Raw genomic sequence first — 19,311 nt, forward strand, 5'->3', positions numbered from 1 at the left:
TATCGGAAATTCTAAAGATATGCTCGTTTTAAAACTATTTTGCGATATTGCTGTTGCACTGGATCTTATGGTTTAACTGCGAGGAACATGATATTTAATAAAGAAAGGTAACACACAAAATGTTAAAAAACGCACCTTTGGACGTAATTTAAAATCTGAAACATTTCAGATTTTTTTTTTTTTTTTTTTTTTTTTTTTTAGTCCAAATGGATTTGAATCCCGAAGGACTATTAGTTTCGATTTGGCATTTTGCGTCGGACGGATAAATGTCGGTTCACTTTTCAAACTGTTGCCATAAATTGTTAGAGTCCTGCATTATATTTGAAGAAATTAAATAATGAATATCTGCGTAAATGTATGTATATTTCTCACATTGTCATAAAATAACGGTACATAGAGTCTTCGAGTTTTGAATGACGTAATCCTCCAACGAATATGAGCATGTGGAAGACCAAATTTGAAATTTGTTTTATGATCGATTTCCAATTTTTTAAAACTTTAACGAATTTTTGATTAACAAGCTCAAGGATTTCAAAGCGAGCAATGGCAACGTTGTGCAGAAAAAACATTTTTATCTCCAGCGCGTGAGTCTCTGTATCGGAAATTCTAAAGATATGCTCGTTTTAAAACTATTTTGCGATATTGCTGTTGCACTGGATCTTATGGTTGAAGTGCGAGGAACATGATATTTAATAAAGAAATGTAACACACAAATTGTTAAAAAACGCCCCTTTGGACGTAATTTAAAATCTGAAACATTTCAGATTTTACTAATTCAGAAGTCAAACAACAAAAATCAGCGTCAATCCACAAAATTTTCACAGGACTAGTTTCGATGGTTTTACCGAACCACCATCTTCAGCTGCAAAACCGCAAATGACACGCCGAATAAATACTAATTCAGAAGTCAAACAACAAAATTGCGTTTGTTGTTTGACTTCTGAATTAGTATTTATTCGGCGTGTTATTGTGTCTTAATTTCAGATTTTTTTTTTTTTTTTTAGTCAAAAGGGATTTGAATCCCGAAGGACTATTAGTTTCGTTTCGGCATTTTGCGTCGGACGGATAAATGTCGGTTCACTTTTCAAACTGTTGCCATAAATTGTTAGAGTCCTGCATTATATTTAAAGAAATTAAATAATGAATATCTGCGTAAATGTATGTATATTTCTCACATTGTCATAAAATAACGGTACATAGAGTCTTCGAGTTTTGAATGACGTAATCCTCCAACGAATATGAGCATGTGGAAGACCAAATTTGAAATTTGTTTTATGATCGATTTCCAATTTTTTAAAACTTTGACGAATCTTTGATTAACAAACTCAAGGATTTCAAAGCGAGCAGTGGCAACGTTGTGCAGAAAAAACATTTTTATCTCCAGCGCGTGAGTCTCCGTATCGGAAATTCTAAAGATATGCTCGTTTTAAAACTATTTTGCGATATTGCTGTTGCACTGGATCTTATGCTTTAAGTGCGAGGAACATGATATTTAATAAAGAAAGGTAATATACAAAATGTTAAAAAACGCCCCTTTGGACATAATTTAAAATCTGAAATATTTCAGATTTTTTTTTTTTTTTTAGTCCAAAGGGATTTGAATCCCGAAGGATTATTAGTTTAGTTTTGGCATTTTGCGTCGGACTCATAAATGTCGGTTCACTTTTAAAAGTGTTGCCACAAAAGGTTAGAGTCCTGCGTTATATTTGAAGAAATTAAATAATGAAAAATCTGCATAAATGTATGTATATTTCTCGTATTGTGATAAAACAACGGTACATAGAGTCATCGAATTTTGAATAACATAATCTTCCAAGGAATATAGGCATGTGGAAAACCAAATTTGAAATTTGAAATTTGTTTTATGATCGATTTCCTATTTTTTAAAACTTTGACGAATTTTTGATTAACAAACTCAAGGATTTCAAAGCGAGCAATGGCAACGTTGTGGAGAAAAAACATTTTTATCTCCAGCGCGTGAGTCTCTGTATCGGAAATTCTAAAGATATGCTCGTTTTAAAATTATTTTGCGATATTGCTGTTGCACTGGATCTTATGGTTTAAGTGCGAGGAACATGATATTTAATAAAGAAAGCTAACACACAAAATGATATAAAACGTCCCTTTGGACGTAATTTAAAATCTGAAACATTTCAGATTTTACTAATTCAGAAGTCAAACAACAAAAATCAGCGTCAATCCACAAAATTTTCACAGGACTAGTTTCGATGGTTTTACCGAACCACCATCTTCAGCTGCAAAACCGCAAATGACACGCCGAATAAATACTAATTCAGAAGTCAAACAACAAACGCAATTTGATTGTTTGACTTCAGAATTAGTATTTATTCGGCGTGTTATTGTGTCCTAATTTCAGATTCTTTTTTTTTTTTTTTTTTTTTTTTTTTAGTCCAAAGGGATTTGAATCCCGAAGGACTATTAGATTCGTTTTGGCATTTTGCGTCGGTCGGATAAATGTCGGTTCACTTTTCAAACTGTTGCCATAAAATGTTAGAGTCCTGCATTATATTTGAAGAAATTAAATAATGAAAATCTGCGTAAATGTATGTATATTTCTCACATTGTCATAAAATAACGGTACATAGAGCCATCGAATTTTGAATAACGTAATCCTCCAACGAATATGAGCATCTGGAAGACCAAATTTGAAATTTGTTTTATGATCGATTTCCTATTTTTTAAAACTTTGACGAATTTTTGATTAACAAGCTCAAGGATTTCAAAGCGAGCAATGGCAACGTTGTGCAGAAAAAACATTTTTATCTCCAGCGCGTGAGTCTCTGTATCGGAAATTCTAAAGATATGCTCGTTTTAAAACTATTTTGCGATATTGCTGTTGCACTGAATCTTATGTTTTAAGTGCGAGGAACATGATCTTTAATAAAGAAAGTAACATACAAAATGTTAAAAAACGCCCCTTTGGACGTAATTTAAAATCTGAAACATTTCAGATTTTTTTTTTTTTTTTTTAGTCCAAAGAGATTTGAATCCCGAAGGACTATTAGTTTCGTTTTGGCATTTTGCGTCGGACGGATAAATGTCGGTTCACTTTTCAAACTGTTGCCATAAAATTTTAGAGTCCTGCATTATATTTGAAGAAATTAAATAATGAAAAATCTGCATAAATGTATGTATATTTCTCGTATTGTGATAAAACAACGGTACATAGAGTCATCGAATTTTGAATAACATAATCTTCCAACGAATATAGGCATGTGGAAAACCAAATTTGAAATTTGAAATTTGTTTTATGATCGATTTCCTATTTTTTAAAACTTTGACGAATTTTTGATTAACAAACTCAAGGATTTCAAAGCGAGCAATGGCAACGTTGTGGAGAAAAAACATTTTTATCTCCAGCGCGTGAGTCTCTGTATCGGAAATTCTAAAGATATGCTCGTTTTAAAATTATTTTGCGATATTGCTGTTGCACTGGATCTTATGGTTTAAGTGCGAGGAACATGATATTTAATAAAGAAAGCTAACACACAAAATGATAAAAAAGTCCCTTTGGACGTAATTTAAAATCTGAAACATTTCAGATTTTACTAATTCAGAAGTCAAACAACAAAAATCAGCGTCAATCCACAAAATTTTCACAGGACTAGTTTCGATGGTTTTACCGAACCACCATCTTCAGCTGCAAAACCGCAAATGACACGCCGAATAAATACTAATTCAGAAGTCAAACAACAAAATTGCGTTTGTTGTTTGACTTCTGAATTAGTATTTATTCGGCGTGTTATTGTGTCTTAATTTCAGATTCTTTTTTTTTTTTTTTTTTTTTTTTTTTTTTTTAGTCCAAAGGGATTTGAATCCCGAAGGACTATTAGATTCGTTTTGGCATTTTGCGTCGGTCGGATAAATGTCGGTTCACTTTTCAAACTGTTGCCATAAAATGTTAGAGTCCTGCATTATATTTGAAGAAATTAAATAATGAAAAATCTGCATAAATGTATGTATATTTCTCGTATTGTGATAAAACAACGGTACATAGAGCCATCGAATTTTGAATAACGTAATCCTCCAACGAATATGAGCATGTGGAAGACCAAATTTGAAATTTGAAATTTGTTTTATGATCGATTTCCTATTTTTTAAAACTTTGACGAATTTTTGATTAACAAGCTCAAGGATTTCAAAGCGAGCAATGGCAACGTTGTGCAGAAAAAACATTTTTATCTCCAGCGCGTGAGTCTCTGTATCGGAAATTCTAAAGATATGCTCGTTTTAAAACTATTTTGCGATATTGCTGTTGCACTGAATCTTATGTTTTAAGTGCGAGGAACATGATATTTAATAAAGAAAGTAACATACAAAATGTTAAAAAACGCCCCTTTGGACGTAATTTAAAATCTGAAACATTTCAGATTTTTTTTTTTTTTTTAGTCCAAAGAGATTTGAATCCCGAAGGACTATTAGTTTCGTTTTGGCATTTTGCGTCGGACGGATAAATGTCGGTTCACTTTTCAAACTGTTGCCATAAAATGTTAGAGTCCTGCATTATATTTGAAGAAATTAAATAATGAAAAATCTGCAGAAATGTATGTATATTTCTCGTATTGTGATAAAACAACGGTACATAGAGTCATCGAATTTTGAATAACGTAATCCTCCAACGAATATGAGCATGTGGAAGACCAAATTTGAAATTTGTTTTATGATCGATTTCCTATTTTTTAAAACTTTGACGAATTTTTGATTAACAAACTCAAGGATTTCAAAGCGAGCAATGGCAACGTTGTGCAGAAAATACATTTTTATCTCCAGCGCGTGAGTCTCTGTATCGGAAATTCTAAAGATATGCTCGTTTTAAAATTATTTTGCGATATTGCTGTTGCACTGGATCTTATGGTTGAAGTGCGAGGAACATGATATTTAATAAAGAAATGTAACACACAAATTGTTAAAAAACGCCCCTTTGGACGTAATTTAAAATCTGAAACATTTCAGATTTTACTAATTCAGAAGTCAAACAACAAAAATCAGCGTCAATCCACAAAATTTTCACAGGACTAGTTTCGATGGTTTTACCGAACCACCATCTTCAGCTGCAAAACCGCAAATGACACGCCGAATAAATACTAATTCAGAAGTCAAACAACAAAATTGCGTTTGTTGTTTGACTTCTGAATTAGTATTTATTCGGCGTGTTATTGTGTCTTAATTTCAGATTCTTTTTTTTTTTTTTTTTTTTTTTTTTTTTAGTCCAAAGGGATTTGAATCCCGAAGGACTATTAGATTCGTTTTGGCATTTTGCGTCGGTCGGATAAATGTCGGTTCACTTTTCAAAATGTTGCCATAAAATGTTAGAGTCCTGCATTATATTTGAAGAAATTAAATAATGAAAATCTGCGTAAATGTATGTATATTTCTCACATTGTCATAAAATAACGGTACATAGAGTCATCGAATTTTGAATAACGTAATCCTCCAACGAATATGAGCATCTGGAAGACCAAATTTGAAATTTGTTTTATGATCGATTTCCTATTTTTTAAAACTTTGACGAATTTTTGATTAACAAGCTCAAGGATTTCAAAGCGAGCAATGGCAACGTTGTGCAGAAAAAACATTTTTATCTCCAGCGCGTGAGTCTCTGTATCGGAAATTCTAAAGATATGCTCGTTTTAAAACTATTTTGCGATATTGCTGTTGCACTGAATCTTATGTTTTAAGTGCGAGGAACATGATATTTAATAAAGAAAGTAACATACAAAATGTTAAAAAACGCCCCTTTGGACGTAATTTAAAATCTGAAACATTTCAGATTTTTTTTTTTTTTTTTAGTCCAAAGAGATTTGAATCCCGAAGGACTATTAGTTTCGTTTTGGCATTTTGCGTCGGACGGATAAATGTCGGTTCACTTTTCAAACTGTTGCCATAAAATTTTAGAGTCCTGCATTATATTTGAAGAAATTAAATAATGAAAAATCTGCATAAATGTATGTATATTTCTCGTATTGTGATAAAACAACGGTACATAGAGTCATCGAATTTTGAATAACGTAATCCTCCAACGAATATGAGCATGTGGAAGACCAAATTTGAAATTTGAAATTTGTTTTATGATCGATTTCCTATTTTTTAAAACTTTGACGAATTTTTGATTAATAAACTCAAGGATTTCAAAGCGAGCAATGGCAACGTTGTGCAGAAAAAACATTTTTATCTCCAGCGCGTGAGTCTCTGTATCGGAAATTCTAAAGATATGCTCGTTTTAAAACTATTTTGCGATATTGCTGTTGCACTGGATCTTATGGTTTAACTGCGAGGAACATGATATTTAATAAAGAAAGGTAACACACAAAATGTTAAAAAACGCACCTTTGGACGTAATTTAAAATCTGAAACATTTCAGATTTTTTTTTTTTTTTTTTTTTTTTTTTTTAGTCCAAATGGATTTGAATCCCGAAGGACTATTAGTTTCGATTTGGCATTTTGCGTCGGACGGATAAATGTCGGTTCACTTTTCAAACTGTTGCCATAAATTGTTAGAGTCCTGCATTATATTTGAAGAAATTAAATAATGAATATCTGCGTAAATGTATGTATATTTCTCACATTGTCATAAAATAACGGTACATAGAGTCTTCGAGTTTTGAATGACGTAATCCTCCAACGAATATGAGCATGTGGAAGACCAAATTTGAAATTTGTTTTATGATCGATTTCCAATTTTTTAAAACTTTAACGAATTTTTGATTAACAAGCTCAAGGATTTCAAAGCGAGCAATGGCAACGTTGTGCAGAAAAAACATTTTTATCTCCAGCGCGTGAGTCTCTGTATCGGAAATTCTAAAGATATGCTCGTTTTAAAATTATTTTGCGATATTGCTGTTGCACTGGATCTTATGGTTTAAGTGCGAGGAACATGATATTTAATAAAGAAAGCTAACACACAAAATGATAAAAAAGTCCCTTTGGACGTAATTTAAAATCTGAAACATTTCAGATTTTACTAATTCAGAAGTCAAACAACAAAAATCAGCGTCAATCCACAAAATTTTCACAGGACTAGTTTCGATGGTTTTACCGAACCACCATCTTCAGCTGCAAAACCGCAAATGACACGCCGAATAAATACTAATTCAGAAGTCAAACAACAAAATTGCGTTTGTTGTTTGACTTCTGAATTAGTATTTATTCGGCGTGTTATTGTGTCTTAATTTCAGATTCTTTTTTTTTTTTTTTTTTTTTTTTTTTTTTTTAGTCCAAAGGGATTTGAATCCCGAAGGACTATTAGATTCGTTTTGGCATTTTGCGTCGGTCGGATAAATGTCGGTTCACTTTTCAAACTGTTGCCATAAAATGTTAGAGTCCTGCATTATATTTGAAGAAATTAAATAATGAAAAATCTGCATAAATGTATGTATATTTCTCGTATTGTGATAAAACAACGGTACATAGAGCCATCGAATTTTGAATAACGTAATCCTCCAACGAATATGAGCATGTGGAAGACCAAATTTGAAATTTGAAATTTGTTTTATGATCGATTTCCTATTTTTTAAAACTTTGACGAATTTTTGATTAACAAGCTCAAGGATTTCAAAGCGAGCAATGGCAACGTTGTGCAGAAAAAACATTTTTATCTCCAGCGCGTGAGTCTCTGTATCGGAAATTCTAAAGATATGCTCGTTTTAAAACTATTTTGCGATATTGCTGTTGCACTGAATCTTATGTTTTAAGTGCGAGGAACATGATATTTAATAAAGAAAGTAACATACAAAATGTTAAAAAACGCCCCTTTGGACGTAATTTAAAATCTGAAACATTTCAGATTTTTTTTTTTTTTTTAGTCCAAAGAGATTTGAATCCCGAAGGACTATTAGTTTCGTTTTGGCATTTTGCGTCGGACGGATAAATGTCGGTTCACTTTTCAAACTGTTGCCATAAAATGTTAGAGTCCTGCATTATATTTGAAGAAATTAAATAATGAAAAATCTGCAGAAATGTATGTATATTTCTCGTATTGTGATAAAACAACGGTACATAGAGTCATCGAATTTTGAATAACGTAATCCTCCAACGAATATGAGCATGTGGAAGACCAAATTTGAAATTTGTTTTATGATCGATTTCCTATTTTTTAAAACTTTGACGAATTTTTGATTAACAAACTCAAGGATTTCAAAGCGAGCAATGGCAACGTTGTGCAGAAAATACATTTTTATCTCCAGCGCGTGAGTCTCTGTATCGGAAATTCTAAAGATATGCTCGTTTTAAAATTATTTTGCGATATTGCTGTTGCACTGGATCTTATGGTTGAAGTGCGAGGAACATGATATTTAATAAAGAAATGTAACACACAAATTGTTAAAAAACGCCCCTTTGGACGTAATTTAAAATCTGAAACATTTCAGATTTTACTAATTCAGAAGTCAAACAACAAAAATCAGCGTCAATCCACAAAATTTTCACAGGACTAGTTTCGATGGTTTTACCGAACCACCATCTTCAGCTGCAAAACCGCAAATGACACGCCGAATAAATACTAATTCAGAAGTCAAACAACAAAATTGCGTTTGTTGTTTGACTTCTGAATTAGTATTTATTCGGCGTGTTATTGTGTCTTAATTTCAGATTCTTTTTTTTTTTTTTTTTTTTTTTTTTTTTAGTCCAAAGGGATTTGAATCCCGAAGGACTATTAGATTCGTTTTGGCATTTTGCGTCGGTCGGATAAATGTCGGTTCACTTTTCAAAATGTTGCCATAAAATGTTAGAGTCCTGCATTATATTTGAAGAAATTAAATAATGAAAATCTGCGTAAATGTATGTATATTTCTCACATTGTCATAAAATAACGGTACATAGAGTCATCGAATTTTGAATAACGTAATCCTCCAACGAATATGAGCATCTGGAAGACCAAATTTGAAATTTGTTTTATGATCGATTTCCTATTTTTTAAAACTTTGACGAATTTTTGATTAACAAGCTCAAGGATTTCAAAGCGAGCAATGGCAACGTTGTGCAGAAAAAACATTTTTATCTCCAGCGCGTGAGTCTCTGTATCGGAAATTCTAAAGATATGCTCGTTTTAAAACTATTTTGCGATATTGCTGTTGCACTGAATCTTATGTTTTAAGTGCGAGGAACATGATATTTAATAAAGAAAGTAACATACAAAATGTTAAAAAACGCCCCTTTGGACGTAATTTAAAATCTGAAACATTTCAGATTTTTTTTTTTTTTTTTTAGTCCAAAGAGATTTGAATCCCGAAGGACTATTAGTTTCGTTTTGGCATTTTGCGTCGGACGGATAAATGTCGGTTCACTTTTCAAACTGTTGCCATAAAATTTTAGAGTCCTGCATTATATTTGAAGAAATTAAATAATGAAAAATCTGCATAAATGTATGTATATTTCTCGTATTGTGATAAAACAACGGTACATAGAGTCATCGAATTTTGAATAACGTAATCCTCCAACGAATATGAGCATGTGGAAGACCAAATTTGAAATTTGAAATTTGTTTTATGATCGATTTCCTATTTTTTAAAACTTTGACGAATTTTTGATTAATAAACTCAAGGATTTCAAAGCGAGCAATGGCAACGTTGTGCAGAAAAAACATTTTTATCTCCAGCGCGTGAGTCTCTGTATCGGAAATTCTAAAGATATGCTCGTTTTAAAACTATTTTGCGATATTGCTGTTGCACTGGATCTTATGGTTTAACTGCGAGGAACATGATATTTAATAAAGAAAGGTAACACACAAAATGTTAAAAAACGCACCTTTGGACGTAATTTAAAATCTGAAACATTTCAGATTTTTTTTTTTTTTTTTTTTTTTTTTTTTAGTCCAAATGGATTTGAATCCCGAAGGACTATTAGTTTCGATTTGGCATTTTGCGTCGGACGGATAAATGTCGGTTCACTTTTCAAACTGTTGCCATAAATTGTTAGAGTCCTGCATTATATTTGAAGAAATTAAATAATGAATATCTGCGTAAATGTATGTATATTTCTCACATTGTCATAAAATAACGGTACATAGAGTCTTCGAGTTTTGAATGACGTAATCCTCCAACGAATATGAGCATGTGGAAGACCAAATTTGAAATTTGTTTTATGATCGATTTCCAATTTTTTAAAACTTTAACGAATTTTTGATTAACAAGCTCAAGGATTTCAAAGCGAGCAATGGCAACGTTGTGCAGAAAAAACATTTTTATCTCCAGCGCGTGAGTCTCTGTATCGGAAATTCTAAAGATATGCTCGTTTTAAAACTATTTTGCGATATTGCTGTTGCACTGGATCTTATGGTTGAAGTGCGAGGAACATGATATTTAATAAAGAAATGTAACACACAAATTGTTAAAAAACGCCCCTTTGGACGTAATTTAAAATCTGAAACATTTCAGATTTTACTAATTCAGAAGTCAAACAACAAAAATCAGCGTCAATCCACAAAATTTTCACAGGACTAGTTTCGATGGTTTTACCGAACCACCATCTTCAGCTGCAAAACCGCAAATGACACGCCGAATAAATACTAATTCAGAAGTCAAACAACAAAATTGCGTTTGTTGTTTGACTTCTGAATTAGTATTTATTCGGCGTGTTATTGTGTCTCAATTTCAGATTTTTTTTTTTTTTTTTTTTAGTCAAAAGGGATTTGAATCCCGAAGGACTATTAGTTTCGTTTCGGCATTTTGCGTCGGACGGATAAATGTCGGTTCACTTTTCAAACTGTTGCCATAAATTGTTAGAGTCCTGCATTATATTTAAAGAAATTAAATAATGAATATCTGCGTAAATGTATGTATATTTCTCACATTGTCATAAAATAACGGTACATAGAGTCTTCGAGTTTTGAATGACGTAATCCTCCAACGAATATGAGCATGTGGAAGACCAAATTTGAAATTTGTTTTATGATCGATTTCCAATTTTTTAAAACTTTGACGAATCTTTGATTAACAAACTCAAGGATTTCAAAGCGAGCAGTGGCAACGTTGTGCAGAAAAAACATTTTTATCTCCAGCGCGTGAGTCTCCGTATCGGAAATTCTAAAGATATGCTCGTTTTAAAACTATTTTGCGATATTGCTGTTGCACTGGATCTTATGCTTTAAGTGCGAGGAACATGATATTTAATAAAGAAAGGTAATATACAAAATGTTAAAAAACGCCCCTTTGGACATAATTTAAAATCTGAAATATTTCAGATTTTTTTTTTTTTTTTAGTCCAAAGGGATTTGAATCCCGAAGGATTATTAGTTTAGTTTTGGCATTTTGCGTCGGACTCATAAATGTCGGTTCACTTTTAAAAGTGTTGCCACAAAAGGTTAGAGTCCTGCGTTATATTTGAAGAAATTAAATAATGAAAAATCTGCATAAATGTATGTATATTTCTCGTATTGTGATAAAACAACGGTACATAGAGTCATCGAATTTTGAATAACATAATCTTCCAAGGAATATAGGCATGTGGAAAACCAAATTTGAAATTTGAAATTTGTTTTATGATCGATTTCCTATTTTTTAAAACTTTGACGAATTTTTGATTAACAAACTCAAGGATTTCAAAGCGAGCAATGGCAACGTTGTGGAGAAAAAACATTTTTATCTCCAGCGCGTGAGTCTCTGTATCGGAAATTCTAAAGATATGCTCGTTTTAAAATTATTTTGCGATATTGCTGTTGCACTGGATCTTATGGTTTAAGTGCGAGGAACATGATATTTAATAAAGAAAGCTAACACACAAAATGATATAAAACGTCCCTTTGGACGTAATTTAAAATCTGAAACATTTCAGATTTTACTAATTCAGAAGTCAAACAACAAAAATCAGCGTCAATCCACAAAATTTTCACAGGACTAGTTTCGATGGTTTTACCGAACCACCATCTTCAGCTGCAAAACCGCAAATGACACGCCGAATAAATACTAATTCAGAAGTCAAACAACAAACGCAATTTGATTGTTTGACTTCAGAATTAGTATTTATTCGGCGTGTTATTGTGTCCTAATTTCAGATTCTTTTTTTTTTTTTTTTTTTTTTTTTTTAGTCCAAAGGGATTTGAATCCCGAAGGACTATTAGATTCGTTTTGGCATTTTGCGTCGGTCGGATAAATGTCGGTTCACTTTTCAAACTGTTGCCATAAAATGTTAGAGTCCTGCATTATATTTGAAGAAATTAAATAATGAAAATCTGCGTAAATGTATGTATATTTCTCACATTGTCATAAAATAACGGTACATAGAGCCATCGAATTTTGAATAACGTAATCCTCCAACGAATATGAGCATCTGGAAGACCAAATTTGAAATTTGTTTTATGATCGATTTCCTATTTTTTAAAACTTTGACGAATTTTTGATTAACAAGCTCAAGGATTTCAAAGCGAGCAATGGCAACGTTGTGCAGAAAAAACATTTTTATCTCCAGCGCGTGAGTCTCTGTATCGGAAATTCTAAAGATATGCTCGTTTTAAAACTATTTTGCGATATTGCTGTTGCACTGAATCTTATGTTTTAAGTGCGAGGAACATGATCTTTAATAAAGAAAGTAACATACAAAATGTTAAAAAACGCCCCTTTGGACGTAATTTAAAATCTGAAACATTTCAGATTTTTTTTTTTTTTTTTTAGTCCAAAGAGATTTGAATCCCGAAGGACTATTAGTTTCGTTTTGGCATTTTGCGTCGGACGGATAAATGTCGGTTCACTTTTCAAACTGTTGCCATAAAATTTTAGAGTCCTGCATTATATTTGAAGAAATTAAATAATGAAAAATCTGCATAAATGTATGTATATTTCTCGTATTGTGATAAAACAACGGTACATAGAGTCATCGAATTTTGAATAACATAATCTTCCAACGAATATAGGCATGTGGAAAACCAAATTTGAAATTTGAAATTTGTTTTATGATCGATTTCCTATTTTTTAAAACTTTGACGAATTTTTGATTAACAAACTCAAGGATTTCAAAGCGAGCAATGGCAACGTTGTGGAGAAAAAACATTTTTATCTCCAGCGCGTGAGTCTCTGTATCGGAAATTCTAAAGATATGCTCGTTTTAAAACTATTTTGCGATATTGCTGTTGCACTGAATCTTATGTTTTAAGTGCGAGGAACATGATATTTAATAAAGAAAGTAACATACAAAATGTTAAAAAACGCCCCTTTGGACGTAATTTAAAATCTGAAACATTTCAGATTTTTTTTTTTTTTTAGTCCAAAGAGATTTGAATCCCGAAGGACTATTAGTTTCGTTTTGGCATTTTGCGTCGGACGGATAAATGTCGGTTCACTTTTCAAACTGTTGCCATAAAATTTTAGAGTCCTGCATTATATTTGAAGAAATTAAATAATGAAAAATCTGCATAAATGTATGTATATTTCTCGTATTGTGATAAAACAACGGTACATAGAGTCATCGAATTTTGAATAACGTAATCCTCCAACGAATATGAGCATGTGGAAGACCAAATTTGAAATTTGAAATTTGTTTTATGATCGATTTCCTATTTTTTAAAACTTTGACGAATTTTTGATTAACAAACTCAAGGATTTCAAAGCGAGCAATGGCAACGTTGTGCAGAAAAAACATTTTTATCTCCAGCGCGTGAGTCTCTGTATCGGAAATTCTAAAGATATGCTCGTTTTAAAACTATTTTGCGATATTGCTGTTGCACTGAATCTTATGTTTTAAGTGCGAGGAACATGATATTTAATAAAGAAAGTAACATACAAAATGTTAAAAAACGCCCCTTTGGACGTAATTTAAAATCTGAAACATTTCAGATTTTTTTTTTTTTTTTTTAGTCCAAAGAGATTTGAATCCCGAAGGACTATTAGTTTCGTTTTGGCATTTTGCGTCGGACGGATAAATGTCGGTTCACTTTTCAAACTGTTGCCATAAAATTTTAGAGTCCTGCATTATATTTGAAGAAATTAAATAATGAAAAATCTGCATAAATGTATGTATATTTCTCGTATTGTGATAAAACAACGGTACATAGAGTCATCGAATTTTGAATAACATAATCTTCCAACGAATATAGGCATGTTGAAAACCAAATTTGAAATTTGAAATTTGTTTTATGATCGATTTCCTATTTTTTAAAACTTTGACGAATTTTTGATTAACAAACTCAAGGATTTCAAAGCGAGCAATGGCAACGTTGTGGAGAAAAAACATTTTTATCTCCAGCGCGTGAGTCTCTGTATCGGAAATTCTAAAGATATGCTCGTTTTAAAATTATTTTGCGATATTGCTGTTGCACTGGATCTTATGGTTTAAGTGCGAGGAACATGATATTTAATAAAGAAATGTAACACACAAATTGTTAAAAAACGCTCCTTTGGACGTAATTTAAAATCTGAAACATTTCAGATTTTACTAATTCAGAAGTCAAACAACAAAAATCAGCGTCAATCCACAAAATTTTCACAGGACTAGTTTCGATGGTTTTACCGAACCACCATCTTCAGCTGCAAAACCGCAAATGACACGCCGAATAAATACTAATTCAGAAGTCAAACAACAAAATTGCGTTTGTTGTTTGACTTCTGAATTAGTATTTATTCGGCGTGTTATTGTGTCTTAATTTCAGATTCTTTTTTTTTTTTTTTTTTTTTTTTTTTAGTCCAAAGGGATTTGAATCCCGAAGGACTATTAGATTCGTTTTGGCATTTTGCGTCGGTCGGATAAATGTCGGTTCACTTTTCAAACTGTTGCCATAAAATGTTAGAATCCTGCATTATATTTGAAGAAATTAAATAATGAAAATCTGCGTAAATGTATGTATATTTCTCACATTGTCATAAAATAACGGTACATAGAGTCATCGAATTTTGAATAACGTAATCCTCCAACGAATATGAGCATCTGGAAGACCAAATTTGAAATTTGTTTTATGATCGATTTCCTATTTTTTAAAACTTTGACGAATTTTTGATTAACAAGCTCAAGGATTTCAAAGCGAGCAATGGCAACGTTGTGCAGAAAAAACATTTTTATCTCCAGCGCGTGAGTCTCTGTATCGGAAATTCTAAAGATATGCTCGTTTTAAAACTATTTTGCGATATTGCTGTTGCACTGAATCTTATGTTTTAAGTGCGAGGAACATGATATTTAATAAAGAAAGTAACATACAAAATGTTAAAAAACGCCCCTTTGGACGTAATTTAAAATCTGAAACATTTCAGATTTTTTTTTTTTTTTTTTAGTCCAAAGAGATTTGAATCCCGAAGGACTATTAGTTTCGTTTTGGCATTTTGCGTCGGACGGATAAATGTCGGTTCACTTTTCAAACTGTTGCCATAAAATTTTAGAGTCCTGCATTATATTTGAAGAAATTAAATAATGAAAAATCTGCATAAATGTATGTATATTTCTCGTATTGTGATAAAACAACGGTACATAGAGTCATCGAATTTTGAATAACGTAATCCTCCAACGAATATGAGCATGTGGAAGACCAAATTTGAAATTTGAAATTTGTTTTATGATCGATTTCCTATTTTTTAAAACTTTGACGAATTTTTGATTAACAAACTCAAGGATTTCAAAGCGAGCAATGGCAACGTTGTGCAGAAAAAACATTTTTATCTCCAGCGCGTGAGTCTCTGTATCGGAAATTCTAAAGATATGCTCGTTTTAAAACTATTTTGCGATATTGCTGTTGCACTGGATCTTATGGTTTAAGTGCGAGGAACATGATATTTAATAAAGAAAGGTAACACACAAAATGTTAAAAAACGCCCCTTTGGACGTAATTTAAAATCTGAAACATTTCAGATTTTTTTTTTTTTTTTTTAGTCCAAAGAGATTTTAATCCCGAAGGACTATTAGTTTCGATTTGGCATTTTGCGTCGGACGGATAAATGTCGGTTCACTTTTCAAACTGTTGCCATAAATTGTTAGAGTCCTGCATTATATTTGAAGAAATTAAATAATGAATATCTGCGTAAATGTATGTATATTTCTCACATTGTCATAAAATAACGGTACATAGAGTCTTCGAGTTTTGAATGACGTAATCCTCCAACGAATATGAGCATGTGGAAGACCAAATTTGAAATTTGTTTTATGATCGATTTCCAATTTTTTAAAACTTTAACGAATTTTTGATTAACAAGCTCAAGGATTTCAAAGCGAGCAATGGCAACGTTGTGCAGAAAAAACATTTTTATCTCCAGCGCGTGAGTCTCTGTATCGGAAATTCTAAAGATATGCTCGTTTTAAAACTATTTTGCGATATTGCTGTTGCACTGGATCTTATGGTTGAAGTGCGAGGAACATGATATTTAATAAAGAAATGTAACACACAAATTGTTAAAAAACGCCCCTTTGGACGTAATTTAAAATCTGAAACATTTCAGATTTTACTAATTCAGAAGTCAAACAACAAAAATCAGCGTCAATCCACAAAATTTTCACAAGACTAGTTTCGATGGTTTTACCGAACCACTATCTTCAGCTGCAAAACCGCAAATGACACGCCGAATAAATACTAATTCAGAAGTCAAACAACAAAATTGCGTTTGTTGTTTGACTTCTGAATTAGTATTTATGCGGCGTGTTATTGTGTCTTAATTTCAGATTCTTTTTTTTTTTTTTTTTTTTTTTTTTTCAGTCCAAAGGGATTTGAATCCCGAAGGACTATTAGATTCGTTTTGGCATTTTGCGTCGGTCGGATAAATGTCGGTTCACTTTTCAAACTGTTGCCATAAAATGTTAGAGTCCTGCATTATATTTGAAGAAATTAAATAATGAAAATCTGCGTAAATGTATGTATATTTCTCACATTGTCATAAAATAACGGTACATAGAGTCATCGAATTTTGAATAACGTAATCCTCCAACGAATATGAGCATCTGGAAGACCAAATTTGAAATTTGTTTTATGATCGATTTCCTATTTTTTAAAACTTTGACGAATTTTTGATTAACAAGCTCAAGGATTTCAAAGCGAGCAATGGCAACGTTGTGCAGAAAAAACATTTTTATCTCCAGCGCGTGAGTCTCTGTATCGGAAATTCTAAAGATATGCTCGTTTTAAAACTATTTTACGATATTGCTGTTGCACTGAATCTTATGTTTTAAGTGCGAGGAACATGATATTTAATAAAGAAAGTAACATACAAAATGTTAAAAAACGCCCCTTTGGACGTAATTTAAAATCTGAAACATTTCAGATTTTTTTTTTTTTTTTTAGTCCAAAGAGATTTGAATCCCGAAGGACTATTAGTTTCGTTTTGGCATTTTGCGTCGGACGGATAAATGTCGGTTCACTTTTCAAACTGTTGCCATAAAATTTTCGAGTCCTGCATTATATTTGAAGAAATTAAATAATGAAAAATCTGCATAAATGTATGTATATTTCTCGTATTGTGATAAAACAACGGTACATAGAGTCATCGAATTTTGAATAACGTATTCCTCCAACGAATATGAGCATGTGGAAGACCAAATTTGAAATTTGAAATTTGTTTTATGATCGATTTCCTATTTTTGAAAACTTTGACGAATTTTTGATTAACAAGCTCAAGGATTTCAAAGCGAGCAATGGCAACGTTGTGCAGAAAAAACATTTTTATCTCCAGCGCGTGAGTCTCTGTATCGGAAATTCTAAAGATATGCTCGTTTTAAAACTATTTTGCGATATTGCTGTTGCACTGAATCTTATGTTTTAAGTGCGAGGAACATGATATTTAATAAAGAAAGTAACATACAAAATGTTAAAAAACGCCCCTTTGGACGTAATTTAAAATCTGAAACATTTCATATTTTTTTTTTTTTTTTTAGTCCAAAGAGATTTGAATCCCGAAGGACTATTAGTTTCGTTTTGGCATTTTGCGTCGGACGGATAAATGTCGGTTCACTTTTCAAACTGTTGCCATAAAATGTTAGAGTCCTGCATTATATTTGAAGAAATTAAATAATGAAAAATCTGCATAAATGTATGTATATTTCTCGTATTGTGATAAAACAACGGTACATAGAGTCATCGAATTTTGAATAACGTAATCCTCCAACGAATATGAGCATGTGGAAGACCAAATTTGAAATTTGTTTTATGATCGATTTCCTATTTTTTAAAACTTTGACGAATTTTTGATTAACAAACTCAAGGATTTCAAAGCGAACAATGGCAACGTTGTGCAGAAAATACATTTTTATCTCCAGCGCGTGAGTCTCTGTATCGGAAATTCTAAAGATATGCTCGTTTTAAAATTATTTTGCGATATTGCTGTTGCACTGGATCTTATGGTTGGAGTGCGAGGAACATGATATTTAATAAAGAAATGTAACACACAAATTGTTAAAAAACGCCCCTTTGGACGTAATTTAAAATCTGAAACATTTCAGATTTTACTAATTCAGAAGTCAAACAACAAAAATCAGCGTCAATCCACAAAATTTTCACAGGACTAGTTTCGATGGTTTTACCGAACCACCATCTTCAGCTGTAAAACCGCAAATGACACGCCGAATAAATACTAATTCAGAAGTCAAACAACAAAATTGCGTTTGTTGTTTGACTTCTGAATTAGTATTTATTCGGCGTGTTATTGTGTCTTAATTTCAGATTCTTTTTTTTTTTTTTTTTTTTTTTTTTTTTTTTTTTTTTTTTAGTCTAAAGGGATTTGAATCCCGAAGGACTATTAGATTCGTTTTGGCATTTTGCGTCGGTCGGATAAATGTCGGTTCACTTTTCAAACTGTTGCCATAAAATGTTAGAGTCCTGCATTATATTTGAAGAAATTAAATAATGAAAATCTGCGTAAATGTATGTATATTTCTCACATTGTCATAAAATAACGGTACATAGAGTCATCGAATTTTGAATAACGTAATCCTCCAACGAATATGAGCATCTGGAAGACCAAATTTGAAATTTGTTTTATGATCGATTTCCTATTTTTTAAAACTTTGACGAATTTTTGATTAACAAGCTCAAGGATTTCAAAGCGAGCAATGGCAACGTTGTGCAGAAAAAACATTTTTATCTCCAGCGCGTGAGTCTCTGTATCGGAAATTCTAAAGATATGCTCGTTTTAAAACTATTTTGCGATATTGCTGTTGCACTGAATCTTATGTTTTAAGTGCGAGGAACATGATATTTAATAAAGAAAGTAACATACAAAATGTTAAAAAACGCCCCTTTGGACGTAATTTAAAATCTGAAACATTTCAGATTTTTTTTTTTTTTTTTTAGTCCAAAGAGATTTGAATCCCGAAGGACTATTAGTTTCGTTTTGGCATTTTGCGTCGGACGGATAAATGTCGGTTCACTTTTCAAACTGTTGCCATAAAATTTTAGAG

Source organism: Stegodyphus dumicola, chromosome 11 (assembly GCF_044657685.1).
Source record: "Stegodyphus dumicola isolate Sdum_Otavi_A_Nest chromosome 11, ASM4465768v1".
Classification (NCBI taxonomy): domain Eukaryota; kingdom Metazoa; phylum Arthropoda; class Arachnida; order Araneae; family Eresidae; genus Stegodyphus; species Stegodyphus dumicola.